We start from the raw sequence: 14525 nt of genomic DNA, 5'->3' as shown, positions 1-14525 counted from the left end.
TTCGACATTTCATGGGTGTCCATCTGCAAAAGCAGTACCGCTCACGGCCATACCACCCTGAAAAGGCCCGATCTCGTCCGATCTCGGAAGCCAAGCATGGTTCGGCCTGGTTAGTACCTGATTGGGAGACCGCTTGGGAATACCAGGTGCAGTGAGCATCATACCCCGCATCTTTTTCGACATTTCATGGGTGTCCATCTGCAGGAGCAGTACCGCTCACGGCCATACCACCCTGAAAAGGCCCGATCTCGTTCGATCTCGGAAGCCAAGCATGGTACGGCCTGGTTAGTACCTGATTGGGAGACCGCTTAGGAATACCAGGTGCTGTGAGCATCATACCCCGCATCTTTTTCGACATTTCATGGGTGATCTATCTGAAATCCAGATCAAATTCTGGATTTCAGATAGATCAGTTGTCATCATGCACCTTTTACCAAGACTGGACCTATAGTAGGACTTAGATGGAGAGCTATCTTAAAAAGAACATGTCCTCATTACTTGGGGGAGAAACAAAGGATCCAAAATCACTCAGAGCTGTCAGGAGTGGTTGGATTGCCTTTCCTGGCATGACGTCACGATAACTATCAGCTGTCACTAATTACGTGATTAGATTATTTTTGGTATTTAAGCATTATGATTTTCTGTGGACGCGGTTGGATCGACTGGTTAAGTTCTGGTTTCGTTTCCTGTTAATCCTCGTAGTAATTGCTGTTTCCATTGACGCCACGCCGCATGTTCAGTTCGTTTGTAATGAGTGGTCAAGCCAAGTTGTTTAAGTTATGTTACCCCGTTTATTAAATCAACCAACAAGAGCTACAGATCTGCCTCACCTTTCCAATTACTTCGGCGACTCTGCATCTGGGTTCAACTTACCCTACGATCGCGTCGCACTACGCGGCGAAATCGTAACAGCACGATCCAACCATTATGGACCCAGCGGAGCGCCACCCACGCTCGCGCCGACGCACTCGGCGACGCAAACCATCCACCTCGAAGACACCGGACTGCTTGGAATGTATAAGAAACCCCTCAGAATCGTTTAGGAATTTTGTAATGGACACACCGTGGTGCGGGGCTCTCAGGCACATCATTTCTAGAGATGAGCCACAGCTGGTAGAAGAGTTAGAGCCGCAGCGTACTCATACGCCCCACCACTGCTATGCACGTCGCCCTGGGAAGCCTTTACCGTTTCATCATGATGCCCAGGTGCGTACAACCACCAGAGAGCGCCCAAGTTATCTTATGCCTATGCCCAGAGGAATTGATTCACCATGGAGGGAGCCTGAAGATTCTGGTGAGGAGGACACCCGTTGAGGAAGTTCCCCACGGCCAGCAGCGTGGCCAGGATCTTCTTGAAGGTCCGGTTGCCGGCCAGCTGCTCCATGCCCAACTTCAGGTCAAACAGGGGCTCGGCGATCTCCTGCTCGAGTGCCTCATAGTTGAGTTTGAAAGACCACAGCTGCAGGCGGGGGGTCAAGGCGCTGACGGAAGCCAGGCCCGAGAGGAATTCCTCGGCCGTCCCCAGGGGAACGTCGGGATTGGCCGAGCGAGCCTCGCGGATCTTCTGCTTCTCCTCCTCTGTGGGCGTCATGCTCAGGATCTTCTCCACACCCTCCTTGTTGATGGCAAAGTCGTCAAAGTTGAGGATGGCGCTCTTGATGACGTGAACGGCGGGCAGGACCGTCATCCCGATGTTGATGGCGGTGCTCCGCTTGGAGTCCAGAACCAGGATCTCGGACTTTTTGCTCTCTGGCGCTTTCTTGGCCCATGGCGTCTCTTTGGCCCTGGACTCAAAGAGGTGCTCCAGCTTCCCCATGTCCACTTGGACCTTGTCCAGTGACGCCAAAAATAATCTAATCACGTAATTAGTGACAGCTGATAGTTATCGTGACGTCATGCCAGGAAAGGCAATCCAACCTCTCCTGACAAGAGCATCAAATAAAGACAATTTGTCGGTCTTTCGGGAACAGATTTTCTTGAAAAATAACCCTTTCGCTATGATTTCTAGAATTTTACTGACATAATGCAAGTGCATTCGCAGCTAGCCCTCAGAGATAAAATGAGTTGGATTTCCATCTCCAACAATACCAGCCGATATGTTATTTGAGGTTCTTGATCTGAATGAATAAAATGACCTCCGGTATGCAGTACAACTGTAGAGCAATTACTTTAAATTATGTTCATTCTTTAGTCCCCCGCCTGGTGCCCGTAGATAGCTGGGATAGGCCTTAGCACCCCCCGTGACCCTTGTGAGGATAAGCGGTTGAGAGAATGAATGAATGAAAGAATACTAAACAATGTCTTTCACATGACGATCATTTATACTAAACAATTACTATTAGTTTAAGCATGTGAAACTATGATAAAATATGATTTGGATTTTACAGCATGTTTTCGTAACCTGTTTTATGTTTATTTATATAAACAATAGACACCTTGTAAAGCATTGCTGTTGCTTCACATGTATTTCTTAGGGGCCTAACATTCAACCACATCTAAGCAGCAGTACTTGTAGACTTGCATTCTGTGAAGCGCAAAGTGTCCTTCTGTTCTAAAGAGACAGAACAGCAAGAAAAGGACTCTGTGCAACCTTCTTTACTCTGTAACAGCGGGATGATGCTTTTTGTGTAGAAAGGATGGAGTACAAAGTGTAAGCGAATGAGTGGAAAGTACTGCAGACAATGTATGACTGTTTTTTTCTATTTTTTTTCCGTGCAGTTGAGGAGTGTAGTTTGCAAGATCCAGCATGCCAGTACTATTGAATGCTGGGTATTTTGCTGAGCCTTCTTTAAAAATTACTTCTCTTATCATGTAAAAGTAGTGATATCTGAACAGACAGAAGAATAGTCAGTCATTTTCTTCTTAAAAAAATAAAAATAAAATACTTGTGGTTGCTAGAGTTATACAGTAAAAAAGGGGTGTGTGCATGTGGTGGTGGAGCAATATAATTTTAGTTTCAGTGAAATGAAAAATCTACAATAGTGTTCCAATAAATTGGTGGTTATTGAAGTGCTATACCAATTGAATGTAATTTCTGGTAAAATTCTGTAGCTCCAGTGTTTAACCATAAATCCTATGTGATTTTTTGTTTTACAGTATAAAATGTGAAAACACTTATAAATCCCATTTAAATTCAGTGAATTCATTTAGTTGTGCTGCCACTACAACATTGCACCCAATCAGTTAGTCTTTAATTGAATCTGATTACCAGTCGATTTGAATTGAATGACTTGACCCCGCTGAGATATTTTCTCTAAAAGAATAATGGAGTTGCTTATTTGACTATTTAGTATTGTTATTTTGTTATCTTTTTGCATTTGGTGCTTTTTTTAAACATCTACTACTTTACATTATAATTGCTTGATCTGAGGTAGTTGGGTTGTAAAGGTTTAAATCAAAATTCAAAGTACGGTAATACACATATATACACACGATGCAACAGATGTGCAGTCCATTTGCAGCGTCCAGAAGTAAAACAACATGTGAAAATTGAGTGTATAGAGTGCAAAAAGTCTTACTGCAATCAAGCTGACTTTACTCCTTTGTTATTATTGCTGACTCAAAGACAAATACCAATTTGGCCTGAAATGCACAAAAGTAAAACATAGCTGTATATATTCCTGCCTTTTCCCCCCTCTTTTATAACCTGAATATTCCAACTGACTTTGAATAATGTCAAATCCCAATTGATTTGGGTAGCAGGTGTAGAAGGTCGAATTAATACTTTAGCTCATGGGTGTCCATCTGCAAGAGCAGTACCGCTTACGGCCATACCACCCTGAAAAGGCCTGATCTCGTCCGATCTCGGAAGCCAAGCATGGTTCGGCCTGGTTAGTACCTGATTGGGAGACCGCTTGGGAATACCAGGTGCTGTGTGCATCATACCCCGCATCTTTTTCAACATTTCATGGGTGTCCATCTGCTAGTGCAGTACCGCTCACGGCCATACCACCCTGAAAAGGCCCGATCTCGTCCGATCTCGGAAGCCAAGCATGGTTCGGCCTGTTTAGTACCTGATTGGGGGACCGCTTGGGAATACCAGGTGCTGTGAGCATCATACCCCGCATCTTTTTCGACATTTCATGGGTGTCCATCTGCAAGAGCAGTACCGCTCACGGCCATACCACCCTGAAAAGGCCCGATCTCGCCCGATCTCGGAAGCCAAGCATGGTTCGGCCTGGTTAGTACCTGATTGGGAGACCGCTTGGGAATACCAGGTGCTGTGAGCATCATACCCCGCATCTTTTTCGACATTTCATGGGTGTCCATCTGCTAGTGCAGTACCGTTCACGGCCATACCACCCTGAAAAGGCCCGATCTCGTCCGATCTCGGAAGCCAAGCATGGTTCGGCCTGGTTAGTACCTGATTGGGAGACCGCTTGGGAATACCAGGTGCAGTGAGCATCATACCCCGCATCTTTTTCGACATTTCATGGGTGTCCATCTGCAGGAGCAGTACCGCTCACGGCCATACCACCCTGAAAAGGCCCGATCTCGTTCGATCTCGGAAGCCAAGCATGGTACGGCCTGGTTAGTACCTGATTGGGAGACCGCTTGGGAATACCAGGTGCTGTGAGCATCATACCCCGCATCTTTTTCGACATTTCATGGGTGATCTATCTGAAATCCAGATCAAATTCTGGATTTCAGATAGATCAGTTGTCATCATGCACCTTTTACCAAGACTGGACCTATAGTAGGACTTAGATGGAGAGCTATCTTAAAAAGAACATGTCCTCATTACTTGGGGGAGAAACAAAGGATCCAAAATCACTCAGAGCTGTCAGGAGTGGTTGGATTGCCTTTCCTGGCATGACGTCACGATAACTATCAGCTGTCACTAATTACGTGATTAGATTATTTTTGGTATTTAAGCATTATGATTTTCTGTGGACGCGGTTGGATCGACTGGTTAAGTTCTGGTTTCGTTTCCTGTTAATCCTCGTAGTAATTGCTGTTTCCATTGACGCCACGCCGCATGTTCAGTTCGTTTGTAATGAGTGGTCAAGCCAAGTTGTTTAAGTTATGTTACCCCGTTTATTAAATCAACCAACAAGAGCTACAGATCTGCCTCACCTTTCCAATTACTTCGGCGACTCTGCATCTGGGTTCAACTTACCCTACGATCGCGTCGCACTACGCGGCGAAATCGTAACAGCACGATCCAACCATTATGGACCCAGCGGAGCGCCACCCACGCTCGCGCCGACGCACTCGGCGACGCAAACCATCCACCTCGAAGACACCGGACTGCTTGGAATGTATAAGAAACCCCTCAGAATCGTTTAGGAATTTTGTAATGGACACACCGTGGTGCGGGGCTCTCAGGCACATCATTTCTAGAGATGAGCCACAGCTGGTAGAAGAGTTAGAGCCGCAGCGTACTCATACGCCCCACCACTGCTATGCACGTCGCCCTGGGAAGCCTTTACCGTTTCATCATGATGCCCAGGTGCGTACAACCACCAGAGAGCGCCCAAGTTATCTTATGCCTATGCCCAGAGGAATTGATTCACCATGGAGGGAGCCTGAAGATTCTGGTGAGGAGGACACCCGTTGAGGAAGTTCCCCACGGCCAGCAGCGTGGCCAGGATCTTCTTGAAGGTCCGGTTGCCGGCCAGCTGCTCCATGCCCAACTTCAGGTCAAACAGGGGCTCGGCGATCTCCTGCTCGAGTGCCTCATAGTTGAGTTTGAAAGACCACAGCTGCAGGCGGGGGGTCAAGGCGCTGACGGAAGCCAGGCCCGAGAGGAATTCCTCGGCCGTCCCCAGGGGAACGTCGGGATTGGCCGAGCGAGCCTCGCGGATCTTCTGCTTCTCCTCCTCTGTGGGCGTCATGCTCAGGATCTTCTCCACACCCTCCTTGTTGATGGCAAAGTCGTCAAAGTTGAGGATGGCGCTCTTGATGACGTGAACGGGGGGCAGGACCGTCATCCCGATGTTGATGGCGGTGCTCCGCTTGGAGTCCAGAACCAGGATCTCGGACTTTTTGCTCTCTGGCGCTTTCTTGGCCCATGGCGTCCCTTTGGCCCTGGACTCAAAGAGGTGCTCCAGCTTCCCCATGTCCACTTGGACCTTGTCCAGTGACGCCAAAAATAATCTAATCACGTAATTAGTGACAGCTGATAGTTATCGTGACGTCATGCCAGGAAAGGCAATCCAACCTCTCCTGACAAGAGCATCAAATAAAGACAATTTGTCGGTCTTTCGGGAACAGATTTTCTTGAAAAATAACCCTTTCGCTATGATTTCTAGAATTTTACTGACATAATGCAAGTGCATTCGCAGCTAGCCCTCAGAGATAAAATGAGTTGGATTTCCATCTCCAACAATACCAGCCGATATGTTATTTGAGGTTCTTGATCTGAATGAATTAAATGACCTCCGGTATGCAGTACAACTGTAGAGCAATTACTTTAAATTATGTTCATTCTTTTGTCCCCCGCCTGGTGCCCGTAGATAGCTGGGATAGGCCTTAGCACCCCCCGTGACCCTTGTGAGGATAAGCGGTTGAGAGAATGAATGAATGAAAGAATACTAAACAAGGTCTTTCACATGACGATCATTTATACTAAACAATTACTATTAGTTTAAGCATGTGAAACTATGATAAAATATGATTTGGATTTTACAGCATGTTTTCGTAACCTGTTTTATGTTTATTTATATAAACAATAGACACCTTGTAAAGCATTGCTGTTGCTTCACATGTATTTCTTAGGGGCCTAACATTCAACCACATCTAAGCAGCAGTACTTGTAGACTTGCATTCTGTGAAGCGCAAAGTGTCCTTCTGTTCTAAAGAGACAGAACAGCAAGAAAAGGACTCTGTGCAACCTTCTTTACTCTGTAACAGCGGGATGATGCTTTTTGTGTAGAAAGGATGGAGTACAAAGTGTAAGCGAATGAGTGGAAAGTACTGCAGACAATGTATGACTGTTTTTTTCTATTTTTTTTCCGTGCAGTTGAGGAGTGTAGTTTGCAAGATCCAGCATGCCAGTACTATTGAATGCTGGGTATTTTGCTGAGCCTTCTTTAAAAATTACTTCTCTTATCATGTAAAAGTAGTGATATCTGAACAGACAGAAGAATAGTCAGTCATTTTCTTCTTAAAAAAATAAAAATAAAATACTTGTGGTTGCTAGAGTTATACAGTAAAAAAGGGGTGTGTGCATGTGGTGGTGGAGCAATATAATTTTAGTTTCAGTGAAATGAAAAATCTACAATAGTGTTCCAATAAATTGGTGGTTATTGAAGTGCTATACCAATTGAATGTAATTTCTGGTAAAATTCTGTAGCTCCAGTGTTTAACCATAAATCCTATGTGATTTTTTGTTTTACAGTATAAAATGTGAAAACACTTATAAATCCCATTTAAATTCAGTGAATTCATTTAGTTGTGCTGCCACTACAACATTGCACCCAATCAGTTAGTCTTTAATTGAATCTGATTACCAGTCGATTTGAATTGAATGACTTGACCCCGCTGACATATTTTCTCTAAAAGAATAATGGAGTTGCTTATTTGACTATTTAGTATTGTTATTTTGTTATCTTTTTGCATTTGGTGCTTTTTTTAAACATCTACTACTTTACATTATAATTGCTTGATCTGAGGTAGTTGGGTTGTAAAGGTTTAAATCAAAATTCAAAGTACGGTAATACACATATATACACACGATGCAACAGATGTGCAGTCCATTTGCAGCGTCCAGAAGTAAAACAACATGTGAAAATTGAGTGTATAGAGTGCAAAAAGTCTTACTGCAATCAAGCTGACTTTACTCCTTTGTTATTATTGCTGACTCAAAGACAAATACCAATTTGGCCTGAAATGCACAAAAGTAAAACATAGCTGTATATATTCCTGCCTTTTCCCCCCTCTTTTATAACCTGAATATTCCAACTGACTTTGAATAATGTCAAATCCCAATTGATTTGGGTAGCAGGTGTAGAAGGTCGAATTAATACTTTAGCTCATGGGTGTCCATCTGCAAGAGCAGTACCGCTCACGGCCATACCACCCTGAAAAGGCCCGATCTCGTCCGATCTCGGCAGCCAAGCATGGTTCGGCCTGGATAGTACCTGATTGGGAGACCGCTTGGGAATACCAGGTGCTGTGAGCATCTTGCCCCGCATCTTTTTCGACATTTCATGGGTGTCCATCTGCAAGAGTAGTACCGCTCACGGCCATACCACCCTGAAAAGGCCCAATCTCCTCCGACTTCGGAAGGCAAGCATGGTTCGGCCTGGTTAGTACCTGATTGGGAGACCGCTTGGGAATACCACGTGCTGTGAGCATCATACCCCGCATCTTTTTCGACATTTCATGGGTGTCCATCTGCAAAAGCAGTACCGCTCACGGCCATACCACCCTGAAAAGGCCCGATCTCGCCCGATTTCAGAAGCCAAGCATGTTTCGGCCTGGTTAGTACCTGATTGGGAGACCGCTTGGGAATACCAGGTGCTGTGAGCATCATACCCCGCATCTTTTTCGACATTTCATGGGTGTCCATCTGCAAGGACAATACCGCTCACGGCCATACCACCCTGAAAAGGCCCGATCTCGTCCGAACTCGGAAGCCAAGCATGGTTCGGCCTGGTTAGTACCTGATTGGGAGACCGCTTGGGAATACCAGGTACTGTGAGCATCATACCCTGCATCTTTTTCGACATTTCACGGGTGTCCATCTGCTAGTGCAGTACCGCTCACGGCCATACCACCCTGAAAAGGCCCGATCTCGTCCGATCTCGGCAGCCAAGCATGGTTCGGCCTGGTTAGTAGCTGATTGGGAGACCGCTTCGGAATACCAGGTGCTGTGAGCATCATACCCCGCATCTTTTTCGACATTTCATGGGTGTCCATCTGCAAGAGCAGTACCGCTCACGGCCATACCACCCTGAAAAAGCCCGATCTCGTCCGATCTCGGAAGCCAAGCATGGTTCGGCCTGGTTAGTACCTGATTGGGAGACCGCTTGGGAATACCAGGTGCTGTGAGCATCATACCCCGCATCTTTTTCGACATTTCATGGGTGTCCATCTGCTAGTGCAGCACCGCTCACGGCCATACCACCCTGAAAAGGCCCGATCTCGTCCGATTTCGGAAGCCAAGCATGGTTCGGCCTGGTTAGTAGCTGATTGGGAGACCGCTTGGGAATACCAGGTGCTGTGAGCATCATACCCCGCATCTTTTTCGACATTTCATGGGTGTCCATCTGGTGGTGCAGTACCGCTCACGGCCATACCACCCTGAAAAGGCCCGATTGTCCGATCTCGGAAGCCAAGCATGGTTCGGCCTGGTTAGTACCTGATTGGGAGACCGCTTGGAAATACCAGGTGCTGTGAGCATTATACCCCGCATCTTTTTCGACATTTAATGGGTGTCCATCTGCATGAGCAGTACCGCTCACGGCCATACCACCCTGAAAAGGCCCGATCTCGCCCGATCTTGGCAGCCAAGCATGGTTCGGCCTGGTTAGTACCTGATTGGGAGACCGCTTGGGAATACCAGGTGCTGTGAGCATCATACCCCGCATCTTTTTCGACATTTCATGGGTGTCCATCTGCAAGAGCAGTACCGCTCACGGCCATACCACCCTGATAAGGCCCGATCTCGTCCGATCTCGTCCGATCTCGGCAGCCAAGCATTGTTCGGCCTGGTTAGTACCTGATTGGGAGACCGCTTCGGAATACCAGGTGCTGTGAGCATCATACCCCGCATCTTTTTCGACATTTCATGGGTGTCCATCTGCAAGGGCAATATCGCTCACGGCCATACCACCCTGAAAAGGCCCGATCTCGCCCGATCTCGGAAGCCAAGCATGGTTCGGCCTGGTTAGTACCTGATTGGGAGACCGCTTGGGAATACCAGGTGCTGTGAGCATCATACCCCGCATCTTTTTCGACATTTCATGGGTGTCCATCTGCTAGTGCAGTACCGCTCACGGCCATACCACCCTGAAAAGGCCCGATCTCGTCCGATCTCGGAAGCCAAGCATGGTTCGGCCTGTTTAGTACCTGATTGGGAGACCGCTTGGGAATACCAGGTGCTGTGAGCATCATACCTCGCATCTTTTTCGACATTTCATGGGTGTCCATCTGCAATAGCAGTACCGCTCACGGCCATACCACCCTGAAAAGGCCCGATCTCGTCTGATCTCGGAAGCCAATCATGGTTCGGCCTGGTTAGTACCTGATTGGGAGACCGCTTGGGAATACCAGGTGCTGTGAGCATCATACCCCGCATCTTTTTCGACATTTCATGGGTGTCCATCTGCTAGTGCAGTACCGCTCACGGCCATACCACCCTGATAAGGCCCGATCTCGTCCGATCTCGTCCGATCTCGGCAGCCAAGCATGGTTCGGCCTGTTTAGTACCTGATTGGGAGACCGCTTGGGAATACCAGGTGCTGTGAGCATCATACCCCGCATCTTTTTCGACATTTCATGGGTGTCCATCTGCAAGAGCAGTACCGCTCACGGCCATACCACCCTGAAAAGGCCCGATCTCGCCCGATCTCGCCCGATCTCGGCAGCCAAGCATGGTTCGGCCTGGTTAGTACCTGATTGGGAGACCGCTTGGGAATACCAGGTGCTGTGAGCATCATACCCCGCATCTTTTTCGACATTTCATGGGTGTCCATCTGCAAGAGCAGTACCGCTCACGGCCATACCACCCTGAAAAGGTCCGGTCTCGCCCGATCTCGTCCGATCTCGGCAGCCAAGCTTGGTTCGGCCTGGTTAGTACCTGATTGGGAGACAGCTTGGGAATACCAGGTGCTGTGAGCATCATACCCCGCATATTTTTCGACATTTCATGGGTGTCCATCTGCAAGACAAGTACCGCTCACGGCCATACCACCCTGTAAAGGCCCGATCTCGTCCGATCTTGGAAGCCAAGCATGGTTCGGCCTGGTTAGTACCTGATTGGGAGACCTCTTGGGAATACCAGGTGCTGTGAGCATCATACCCCGCATTTTTTTCGACATTTCATGGGTGTCCATCTGCATGAGCAGTACTACTCACGGCCATACCACCCTGAAAAGGCCTGATCTCGTCCGATATCGGAAGCCAAGCATGGTTCAGCCTGTTTAGTACCTGATTGGGAGACCGCTTGGGAATACCAGGTGCTGTGAGCATCATACCCCGCATCTTTTTCGACATTTCATGGGTGTCCATCTGCAGGAGCGGTACCGCTCACGGCCATACCACCCTGAAAAGGCCCGATCTCGTCCGATCTCGGCAGCCAAGCATGGTTCGGCCTGGTTAGTACCTGATTGGGAGACCGCTTGGGAATACCAGGTGCTGTGAGCATCTTGCCCCGCATCTTTTTCGACATTTCATGGGTGTCCATTTGCAAGAGTAGTACCGCTCACGGCCATACCACCCTGAAAAGGCCCAATCTCCTCCGATTTCGGAAGGCAAGCATGGTTCGGCCTGGTAAGTACCTGATTGGGAGACCACTTTGGAATACCAGGTGCTGTGAGCAACATTCCCCGCATCTTTTTCGACATTTCATGGGTGTCCATCTGCAAAAGCAGTACCGCTCACGGCCATACCACCCTGAAAAGCCCCGATCTCGCCCGATCTAGGAAGCCAAGCATGGTTCGGCCTGGTTAGTACCTGATTGGGAGACCGCTTGGGAATACCAGGTGCTGTGAGCATCATTCCCCGCATCTTTTTCGACATTTCATGGGTGTCCATCTGCTAGTGCAGTACCGCTCACGGCCATACCACCCTGAAAAGGCCCGATCTCGTCCGATCTCGTCCGATCTCGGAAGCCAAACATGGATCGGCCTGGTTAGTACCTAATTGGGAGACCGCTTGGGAATACCAGGTGCTGTGAGCATCATACCCCGCATCTTTTTCGACATTTCATGGGTGTCCATCTGCTAGTGCAGTACCGCTCACGGCCATACCACCCTGAAAAGGCCCGATCTCGTCCGATCTAGGAAGCAAAGCATTGTTCGACCTGGTTAGTACCTGATTGGGAGACCGCTTGGGAATACCAGGTGCTGTGAGCATCATACCCCGCATCTTTTTCGACATTTCATGGGTGTCCATCTGCTAGTGCAGTACCGCTCACAGCCATACCACCCTGAAAAGGCCCGATCTCGTCCGATCTCGTCCGATCTCGGCAGCCAAGCATGGTTCGGCCTGGTTAGTACCTGATTGGGAGACCGCTTGGGAATACCACGTGCTGTGAGCATCATACCCCGCATCTTTTTCGACATTTCATGGGTGTCCATCTGCAAAAGCAGTACCGCTCACGGCCATACCACCCTGAAAAGGCCCGATCTCGCCCGATCTCAGAAGCCAAGCATGTTTCGGCCTGGTTAGTACCTGATTGGGAGACCGCTTGGGAATACCAGGTGCTGTGAGCATCATACCCCGCATCTTTTTCGACATTTCATGGGTGTCCATCTGCAAAGACAATACCGCTCACGGCCATACCACCCTAAAAAGGCCCGATCTCGTCCGAACTCGGAAGCCAAGCATGGTTCGGCCTGGTTAGTACCTGATTGGGAGACCGCTTGGGAATACCAGGTACTGTGAGCATCATACCCTGCATCTTTTTCGACATTTCACGGGTGTCCATCTGCTAGTGCAGTACCGCTCACGGCCATACCACCCTGAAAAGGCCCGATCTCGTCCGATCTCAGCAGCCAAGCATGGTTCGGCCTGTTTAGTACCTGATTGGGAGACCGCTTGGGAATACCAGGTGCTGTGAGCATCATACCCCGCATCTTTTTCGACATTTCATGGGTGTCCATCTGCAAGAGCAGTACCGCCCACGGCCATACCACCCTGAAAAAGCCCGATCTCGTCCGATCTCGGAAGCCAAGCATGGTTCGGCCTGGTTAGTACCTGATTGGGAGACCGCTTGGGAATACCAGGTGCTGTGAGCATCATACCCCGCATCTTTTTCGACATTTCATGGGTGTCCATCTGCTAGTGCAGCACCGCTCACGGCCATACCACCCTGAAAAGGCCCGATCTCGTCCGATTTTGGAAGCCAAGCATAGTTCGGCCTGGTTAGTAGCTGATTGGGAGACCGCTTGGGAATACCAGGTGCTGTGAGCATCATACCCCGCATCTTTTTCGACATTTCATGGGTGTCCATCTGTTGGTGCAGTACCGCTCACGGCCATACCACCCTGAAAAGGCCCGATTGTCCGATCTCGGAAGCCAAGCATGGTTCGGCCTGGTTAGTACCTGATTGGGAGACCGCTTGGGAATACCAGGTGCTGTGAGCATCATACCTCGCATCTTTTTCGACATTTCATGGGTGTCCATCTGCAATAGCAGTACCGCTCACGGCCATACCACCCTGAAAAGGCCCGATCTCGTCTGATCTCGGAAGCCAATCATGGTTCGGCCTGGTTAGTACCTGATTGGGAGACCGCTTGGGAATACCAGGTGCTGTGAGCATCATACCCCGCATCTTTTTCGACATTTCATGGGTGTCCATCTGCTAGTGCAGTACCGCTCACGGCCATACCACCCTGATAAGGCCCGATCTCGTCCGATCTCGTCCGATCTCGGCAGCCAAGCATGGTTCGGCCTGTTTAGTACCTGATTGGGAGACCGCTTGGGAATACCAGGTGCTGTGAGCATCATACCCCGCATCTTTTTCGACATTTCATGGGTGTCCATCTGCAAGAGCAGTACCGCTCACGGCCATACCACCCTGAAAAGGCCCGATCTCGCCCGATCTCGCCCGATCTCGGCAGCCAAGCATGGTTCGGCCTGGTTAGTACCTGATTGGGAGACCGCTTGGGAATACCAGGTGCTGTGAGCATCATACCCCGCATCTTTTTCGACATTTCATGGGTGTCCATCTGCAAGAGCAGTACCGCTCACGGCCATACCACCCTGAAAAGGTCCGGTCTCGCCCGATCTCGTCCGATCTCGGCAGCCAAGCTTGGTTCGGCCTGGTTAGTACCTGATTGGGAGACAGCTTGGGAATACCAGGTGCTGTGAGCATCATACCCCGCATATTTTTCGACATTTCATGGGTGTCCATCTGCAAGACAAGTACCGCTCACGGCCATACCACCCTGTAAAGGCCCGATCTCGTCCGATCTTGGAAGCCAAGCATGGTTCGGCCTGGTTAGTACCTGATTGGGAGACCTCTTGGGAATACCAGGTGCTGTGAGCATCATACCCCGCATTTTTTTCGACATTTCATGGGTGTCCATCTGCATGAGCAGTACTACTCACGGCCATACCACCCTGAAAAGGCCTGATCTCGTCCGATATCGGAAGCCAAGCATGGTTCAGCCTGTTTAGTACCTGATTGGGAGACCGCTTGGGAATACCAGGTGCTGTGAGCATCATACCCCGCATCTTTTTCGACATTTCATGGGTGTCCATCTGCAGGAGCGGTACCGCTCACGGCCATACCACCCTGAAAAGGCCCGATCTCGTCCGATCTCGGCAGCCAAGCATGGTTCGGCCTGGTTAGTACCTGATTGGGAGACCGCTTGGGAATACCAGGTGCTGTGAGCATCTTGCCCCGCATC

The 14525-nt window shown here is 49.0% G+C and overlaps 44 pseudogenes; all 44 read left to right on the top strand.

Annotated features, from left to right (window-relative positions):
- The first annotated feature begins 39 nt into the window (after positions 1-39).
- Positions 40-158, top strand: LOC144188994 (5S ribosomal RNA; annotated as a pseudogene).
- A 56-nt stretch (positions 159-214) lies between these two features.
- LOC144188367 (5S ribosomal RNA) lies at positions 215-333 on the top strand (annotated as a pseudogene).
- Positions 334-3760: 3427 nt separating this feature from the next.
- LOC144190412 (5S ribosomal RNA) lies at positions 3761-3879 on the top strand (annotated as a pseudogene).
- Positions 3880-3935: 56 nt separating this feature from the next.
- LOC144188016 (5S ribosomal RNA) lies at positions 3936-4054 on the top strand (annotated as a pseudogene).
- Positions 4055-4110: 56 nt separating this feature from the next.
- On the top strand, positions 4111-4229 carry LOC144188489 (5S ribosomal RNA; annotated as a pseudogene).
- Positions 4230-4285: 56 nt separating this feature from the next.
- On the top strand, positions 4286-4404 carry LOC144189821 (5S ribosomal RNA; annotated as a pseudogene).
- A 56-nt stretch (positions 4405-4460) lies between these two features.
- On the top strand, positions 4461-4579 carry LOC144183810 (5S ribosomal RNA; annotated as a pseudogene).
- Positions 4580-8006: 3427 nt separating this feature from the next.
- LOC144187352 (5S ribosomal RNA) lies at positions 8007-8125 on the top strand (annotated as a pseudogene).
- A 56-nt stretch (positions 8126-8181) lies between these two features.
- LOC144186976 (5S ribosomal RNA) lies at positions 8182-8300 on the top strand (annotated as a pseudogene).
- Positions 8301-8356: 56 nt separating this feature from the next.
- On the top strand, positions 8357-8475 carry LOC144185940 (5S ribosomal RNA; annotated as a pseudogene).
- Positions 8476-8531: 56 nt separating this feature from the next.
- On the top strand, positions 8532-8650 carry LOC144184354 (5S ribosomal RNA; annotated as a pseudogene).
- A 56-nt stretch (positions 8651-8706) lies between these two features.
- LOC144191389 (5S ribosomal RNA) lies at positions 8707-8825 on the top strand (annotated as a pseudogene).
- Positions 8826-8881: 56 nt separating this feature from the next.
- On the top strand, positions 8882-9000 carry LOC144188287 (5S ribosomal RNA; annotated as a pseudogene).
- A 56-nt stretch (positions 9001-9056) lies between these two features.
- On the top strand, positions 9057-9175 carry LOC144190502 (5S ribosomal RNA; annotated as a pseudogene).
- Positions 9176-9231: 56 nt separating this feature from the next.
- On the top strand, positions 9232-9348 carry LOC144185757 (5S ribosomal RNA; annotated as a pseudogene).
- A 56-nt stretch (positions 9349-9404) lies between these two features.
- LOC144191847 (5S ribosomal RNA) lies at positions 9405-9523 on the top strand (annotated as a pseudogene).
- A 56-nt stretch (positions 9524-9579) lies between these two features.
- LOC144186954 (5S ribosomal RNA) lies at positions 9580-9708 on the top strand (annotated as a pseudogene).
- Positions 9709-9764: 56 nt separating this feature from the next.
- Positions 9765-9883, top strand: LOC144188488 (5S ribosomal RNA; annotated as a pseudogene).
- Positions 9884-9939: 56 nt separating this feature from the next.
- LOC144187628 (5S ribosomal RNA) lies at positions 9940-10058 on the top strand (annotated as a pseudogene).
- Positions 10059-10114: 56 nt separating this feature from the next.
- Positions 10115-10233, top strand: LOC144188540 (5S ribosomal RNA; annotated as a pseudogene).
- Positions 10234-10289: 56 nt separating this feature from the next.
- On the top strand, positions 10290-10418 carry LOC144185223 (5S ribosomal RNA; annotated as a pseudogene).
- A 56-nt stretch (positions 10419-10474) lies between these two features.
- Positions 10475-10603, top strand: LOC144184036 (5S ribosomal RNA; annotated as a pseudogene).
- Positions 10604-10659: 56 nt separating this feature from the next.
- Positions 10660-10788, top strand: LOC144186866 (5S ribosomal RNA; annotated as a pseudogene).
- Positions 10789-10844: 56 nt separating this feature from the next.
- LOC144188383 (5S ribosomal RNA) lies at positions 10845-10963 on the top strand (annotated as a pseudogene).
- Positions 10964-11019: 56 nt separating this feature from the next.
- Positions 11020-11138, top strand: LOC144186218 (5S ribosomal RNA; annotated as a pseudogene).
- A 56-nt stretch (positions 11139-11194) lies between these two features.
- LOC144186561 (5S ribosomal RNA) lies at positions 11195-11313 on the top strand (annotated as a pseudogene).
- Positions 11314-11369: 56 nt separating this feature from the next.
- LOC144186313 (5S ribosomal RNA) lies at positions 11370-11488 on the top strand (annotated as a pseudogene).
- A 56-nt stretch (positions 11489-11544) lies between these two features.
- LOC144183184 (5S ribosomal RNA) lies at positions 11545-11663 on the top strand (annotated as a pseudogene).
- A 56-nt stretch (positions 11664-11719) lies between these two features.
- Positions 11720-11848, top strand: LOC144184649 (5S ribosomal RNA; annotated as a pseudogene).
- A 56-nt stretch (positions 11849-11904) lies between these two features.
- On the top strand, positions 11905-12023 carry LOC144184312 (5S ribosomal RNA; annotated as a pseudogene).
- A 56-nt stretch (positions 12024-12079) lies between these two features.
- LOC144186257 (5S ribosomal RNA) lies at positions 12080-12208 on the top strand (annotated as a pseudogene).
- Positions 12209-12264: 56 nt separating this feature from the next.
- On the top strand, positions 12265-12383 carry LOC144184230 (5S ribosomal RNA; annotated as a pseudogene).
- Positions 12384-12439: 56 nt separating this feature from the next.
- On the top strand, positions 12440-12558 carry LOC144189535 (5S ribosomal RNA; annotated as a pseudogene).
- A 56-nt stretch (positions 12559-12614) lies between these two features.
- Positions 12615-12733, top strand: LOC144191656 (5S ribosomal RNA; annotated as a pseudogene).
- A 56-nt stretch (positions 12734-12789) lies between these two features.
- Positions 12790-12908, top strand: LOC144187461 (5S ribosomal RNA; annotated as a pseudogene).
- Positions 12909-12964: 56 nt separating this feature from the next.
- LOC144184790 (5S ribosomal RNA) lies at positions 12965-13083 on the top strand (annotated as a pseudogene).
- Positions 13084-13139: 56 nt separating this feature from the next.
- On the top strand, positions 13140-13256 carry LOC144183714 (5S ribosomal RNA; annotated as a pseudogene).
- A 56-nt stretch (positions 13257-13312) lies between these two features.
- Positions 13313-13431, top strand: LOC144188539 (5S ribosomal RNA; annotated as a pseudogene).
- A 56-nt stretch (positions 13432-13487) lies between these two features.
- On the top strand, positions 13488-13616 carry LOC144185222 (5S ribosomal RNA; annotated as a pseudogene).
- Positions 13617-13672: 56 nt separating this feature from the next.
- On the top strand, positions 13673-13801 carry LOC144184035 (5S ribosomal RNA; annotated as a pseudogene).
- Positions 13802-13857: 56 nt separating this feature from the next.
- On the top strand, positions 13858-13986 carry LOC144186864 (5S ribosomal RNA; annotated as a pseudogene).
- Positions 13987-14042: 56 nt separating this feature from the next.
- LOC144188382 (5S ribosomal RNA) lies at positions 14043-14161 on the top strand (annotated as a pseudogene).
- A 56-nt stretch (positions 14162-14217) lies between these two features.
- On the top strand, positions 14218-14336 carry LOC144186217 (5S ribosomal RNA; annotated as a pseudogene).
- A 56-nt stretch (positions 14337-14392) lies between these two features.
- On the top strand, positions 14393-14511 carry LOC144186550 (5S ribosomal RNA; annotated as a pseudogene).
- The last annotated feature ends 14 nt before the right edge of the window (positions 14512-14525 follow it).

The sequence above is a fragment of the Stigmatopora nigra genome, unplaced genomic scaffold (assembly GCF_051989575.1).
Source record: "Stigmatopora nigra isolate UIUO_SnigA unplaced genomic scaffold, RoL_Snig_1.1 HiC_scaffold_24, whole genome shotgun sequence".
NCBI lineage: Eukaryota > Metazoa > Chordata > Actinopteri > Syngnathiformes > Syngnathidae > Stigmatopora > Stigmatopora nigra.
Note: the sequence above shows the minus strand (reverse complement) of the source record. Positions and strands in the feature narration are given on the sequence as shown.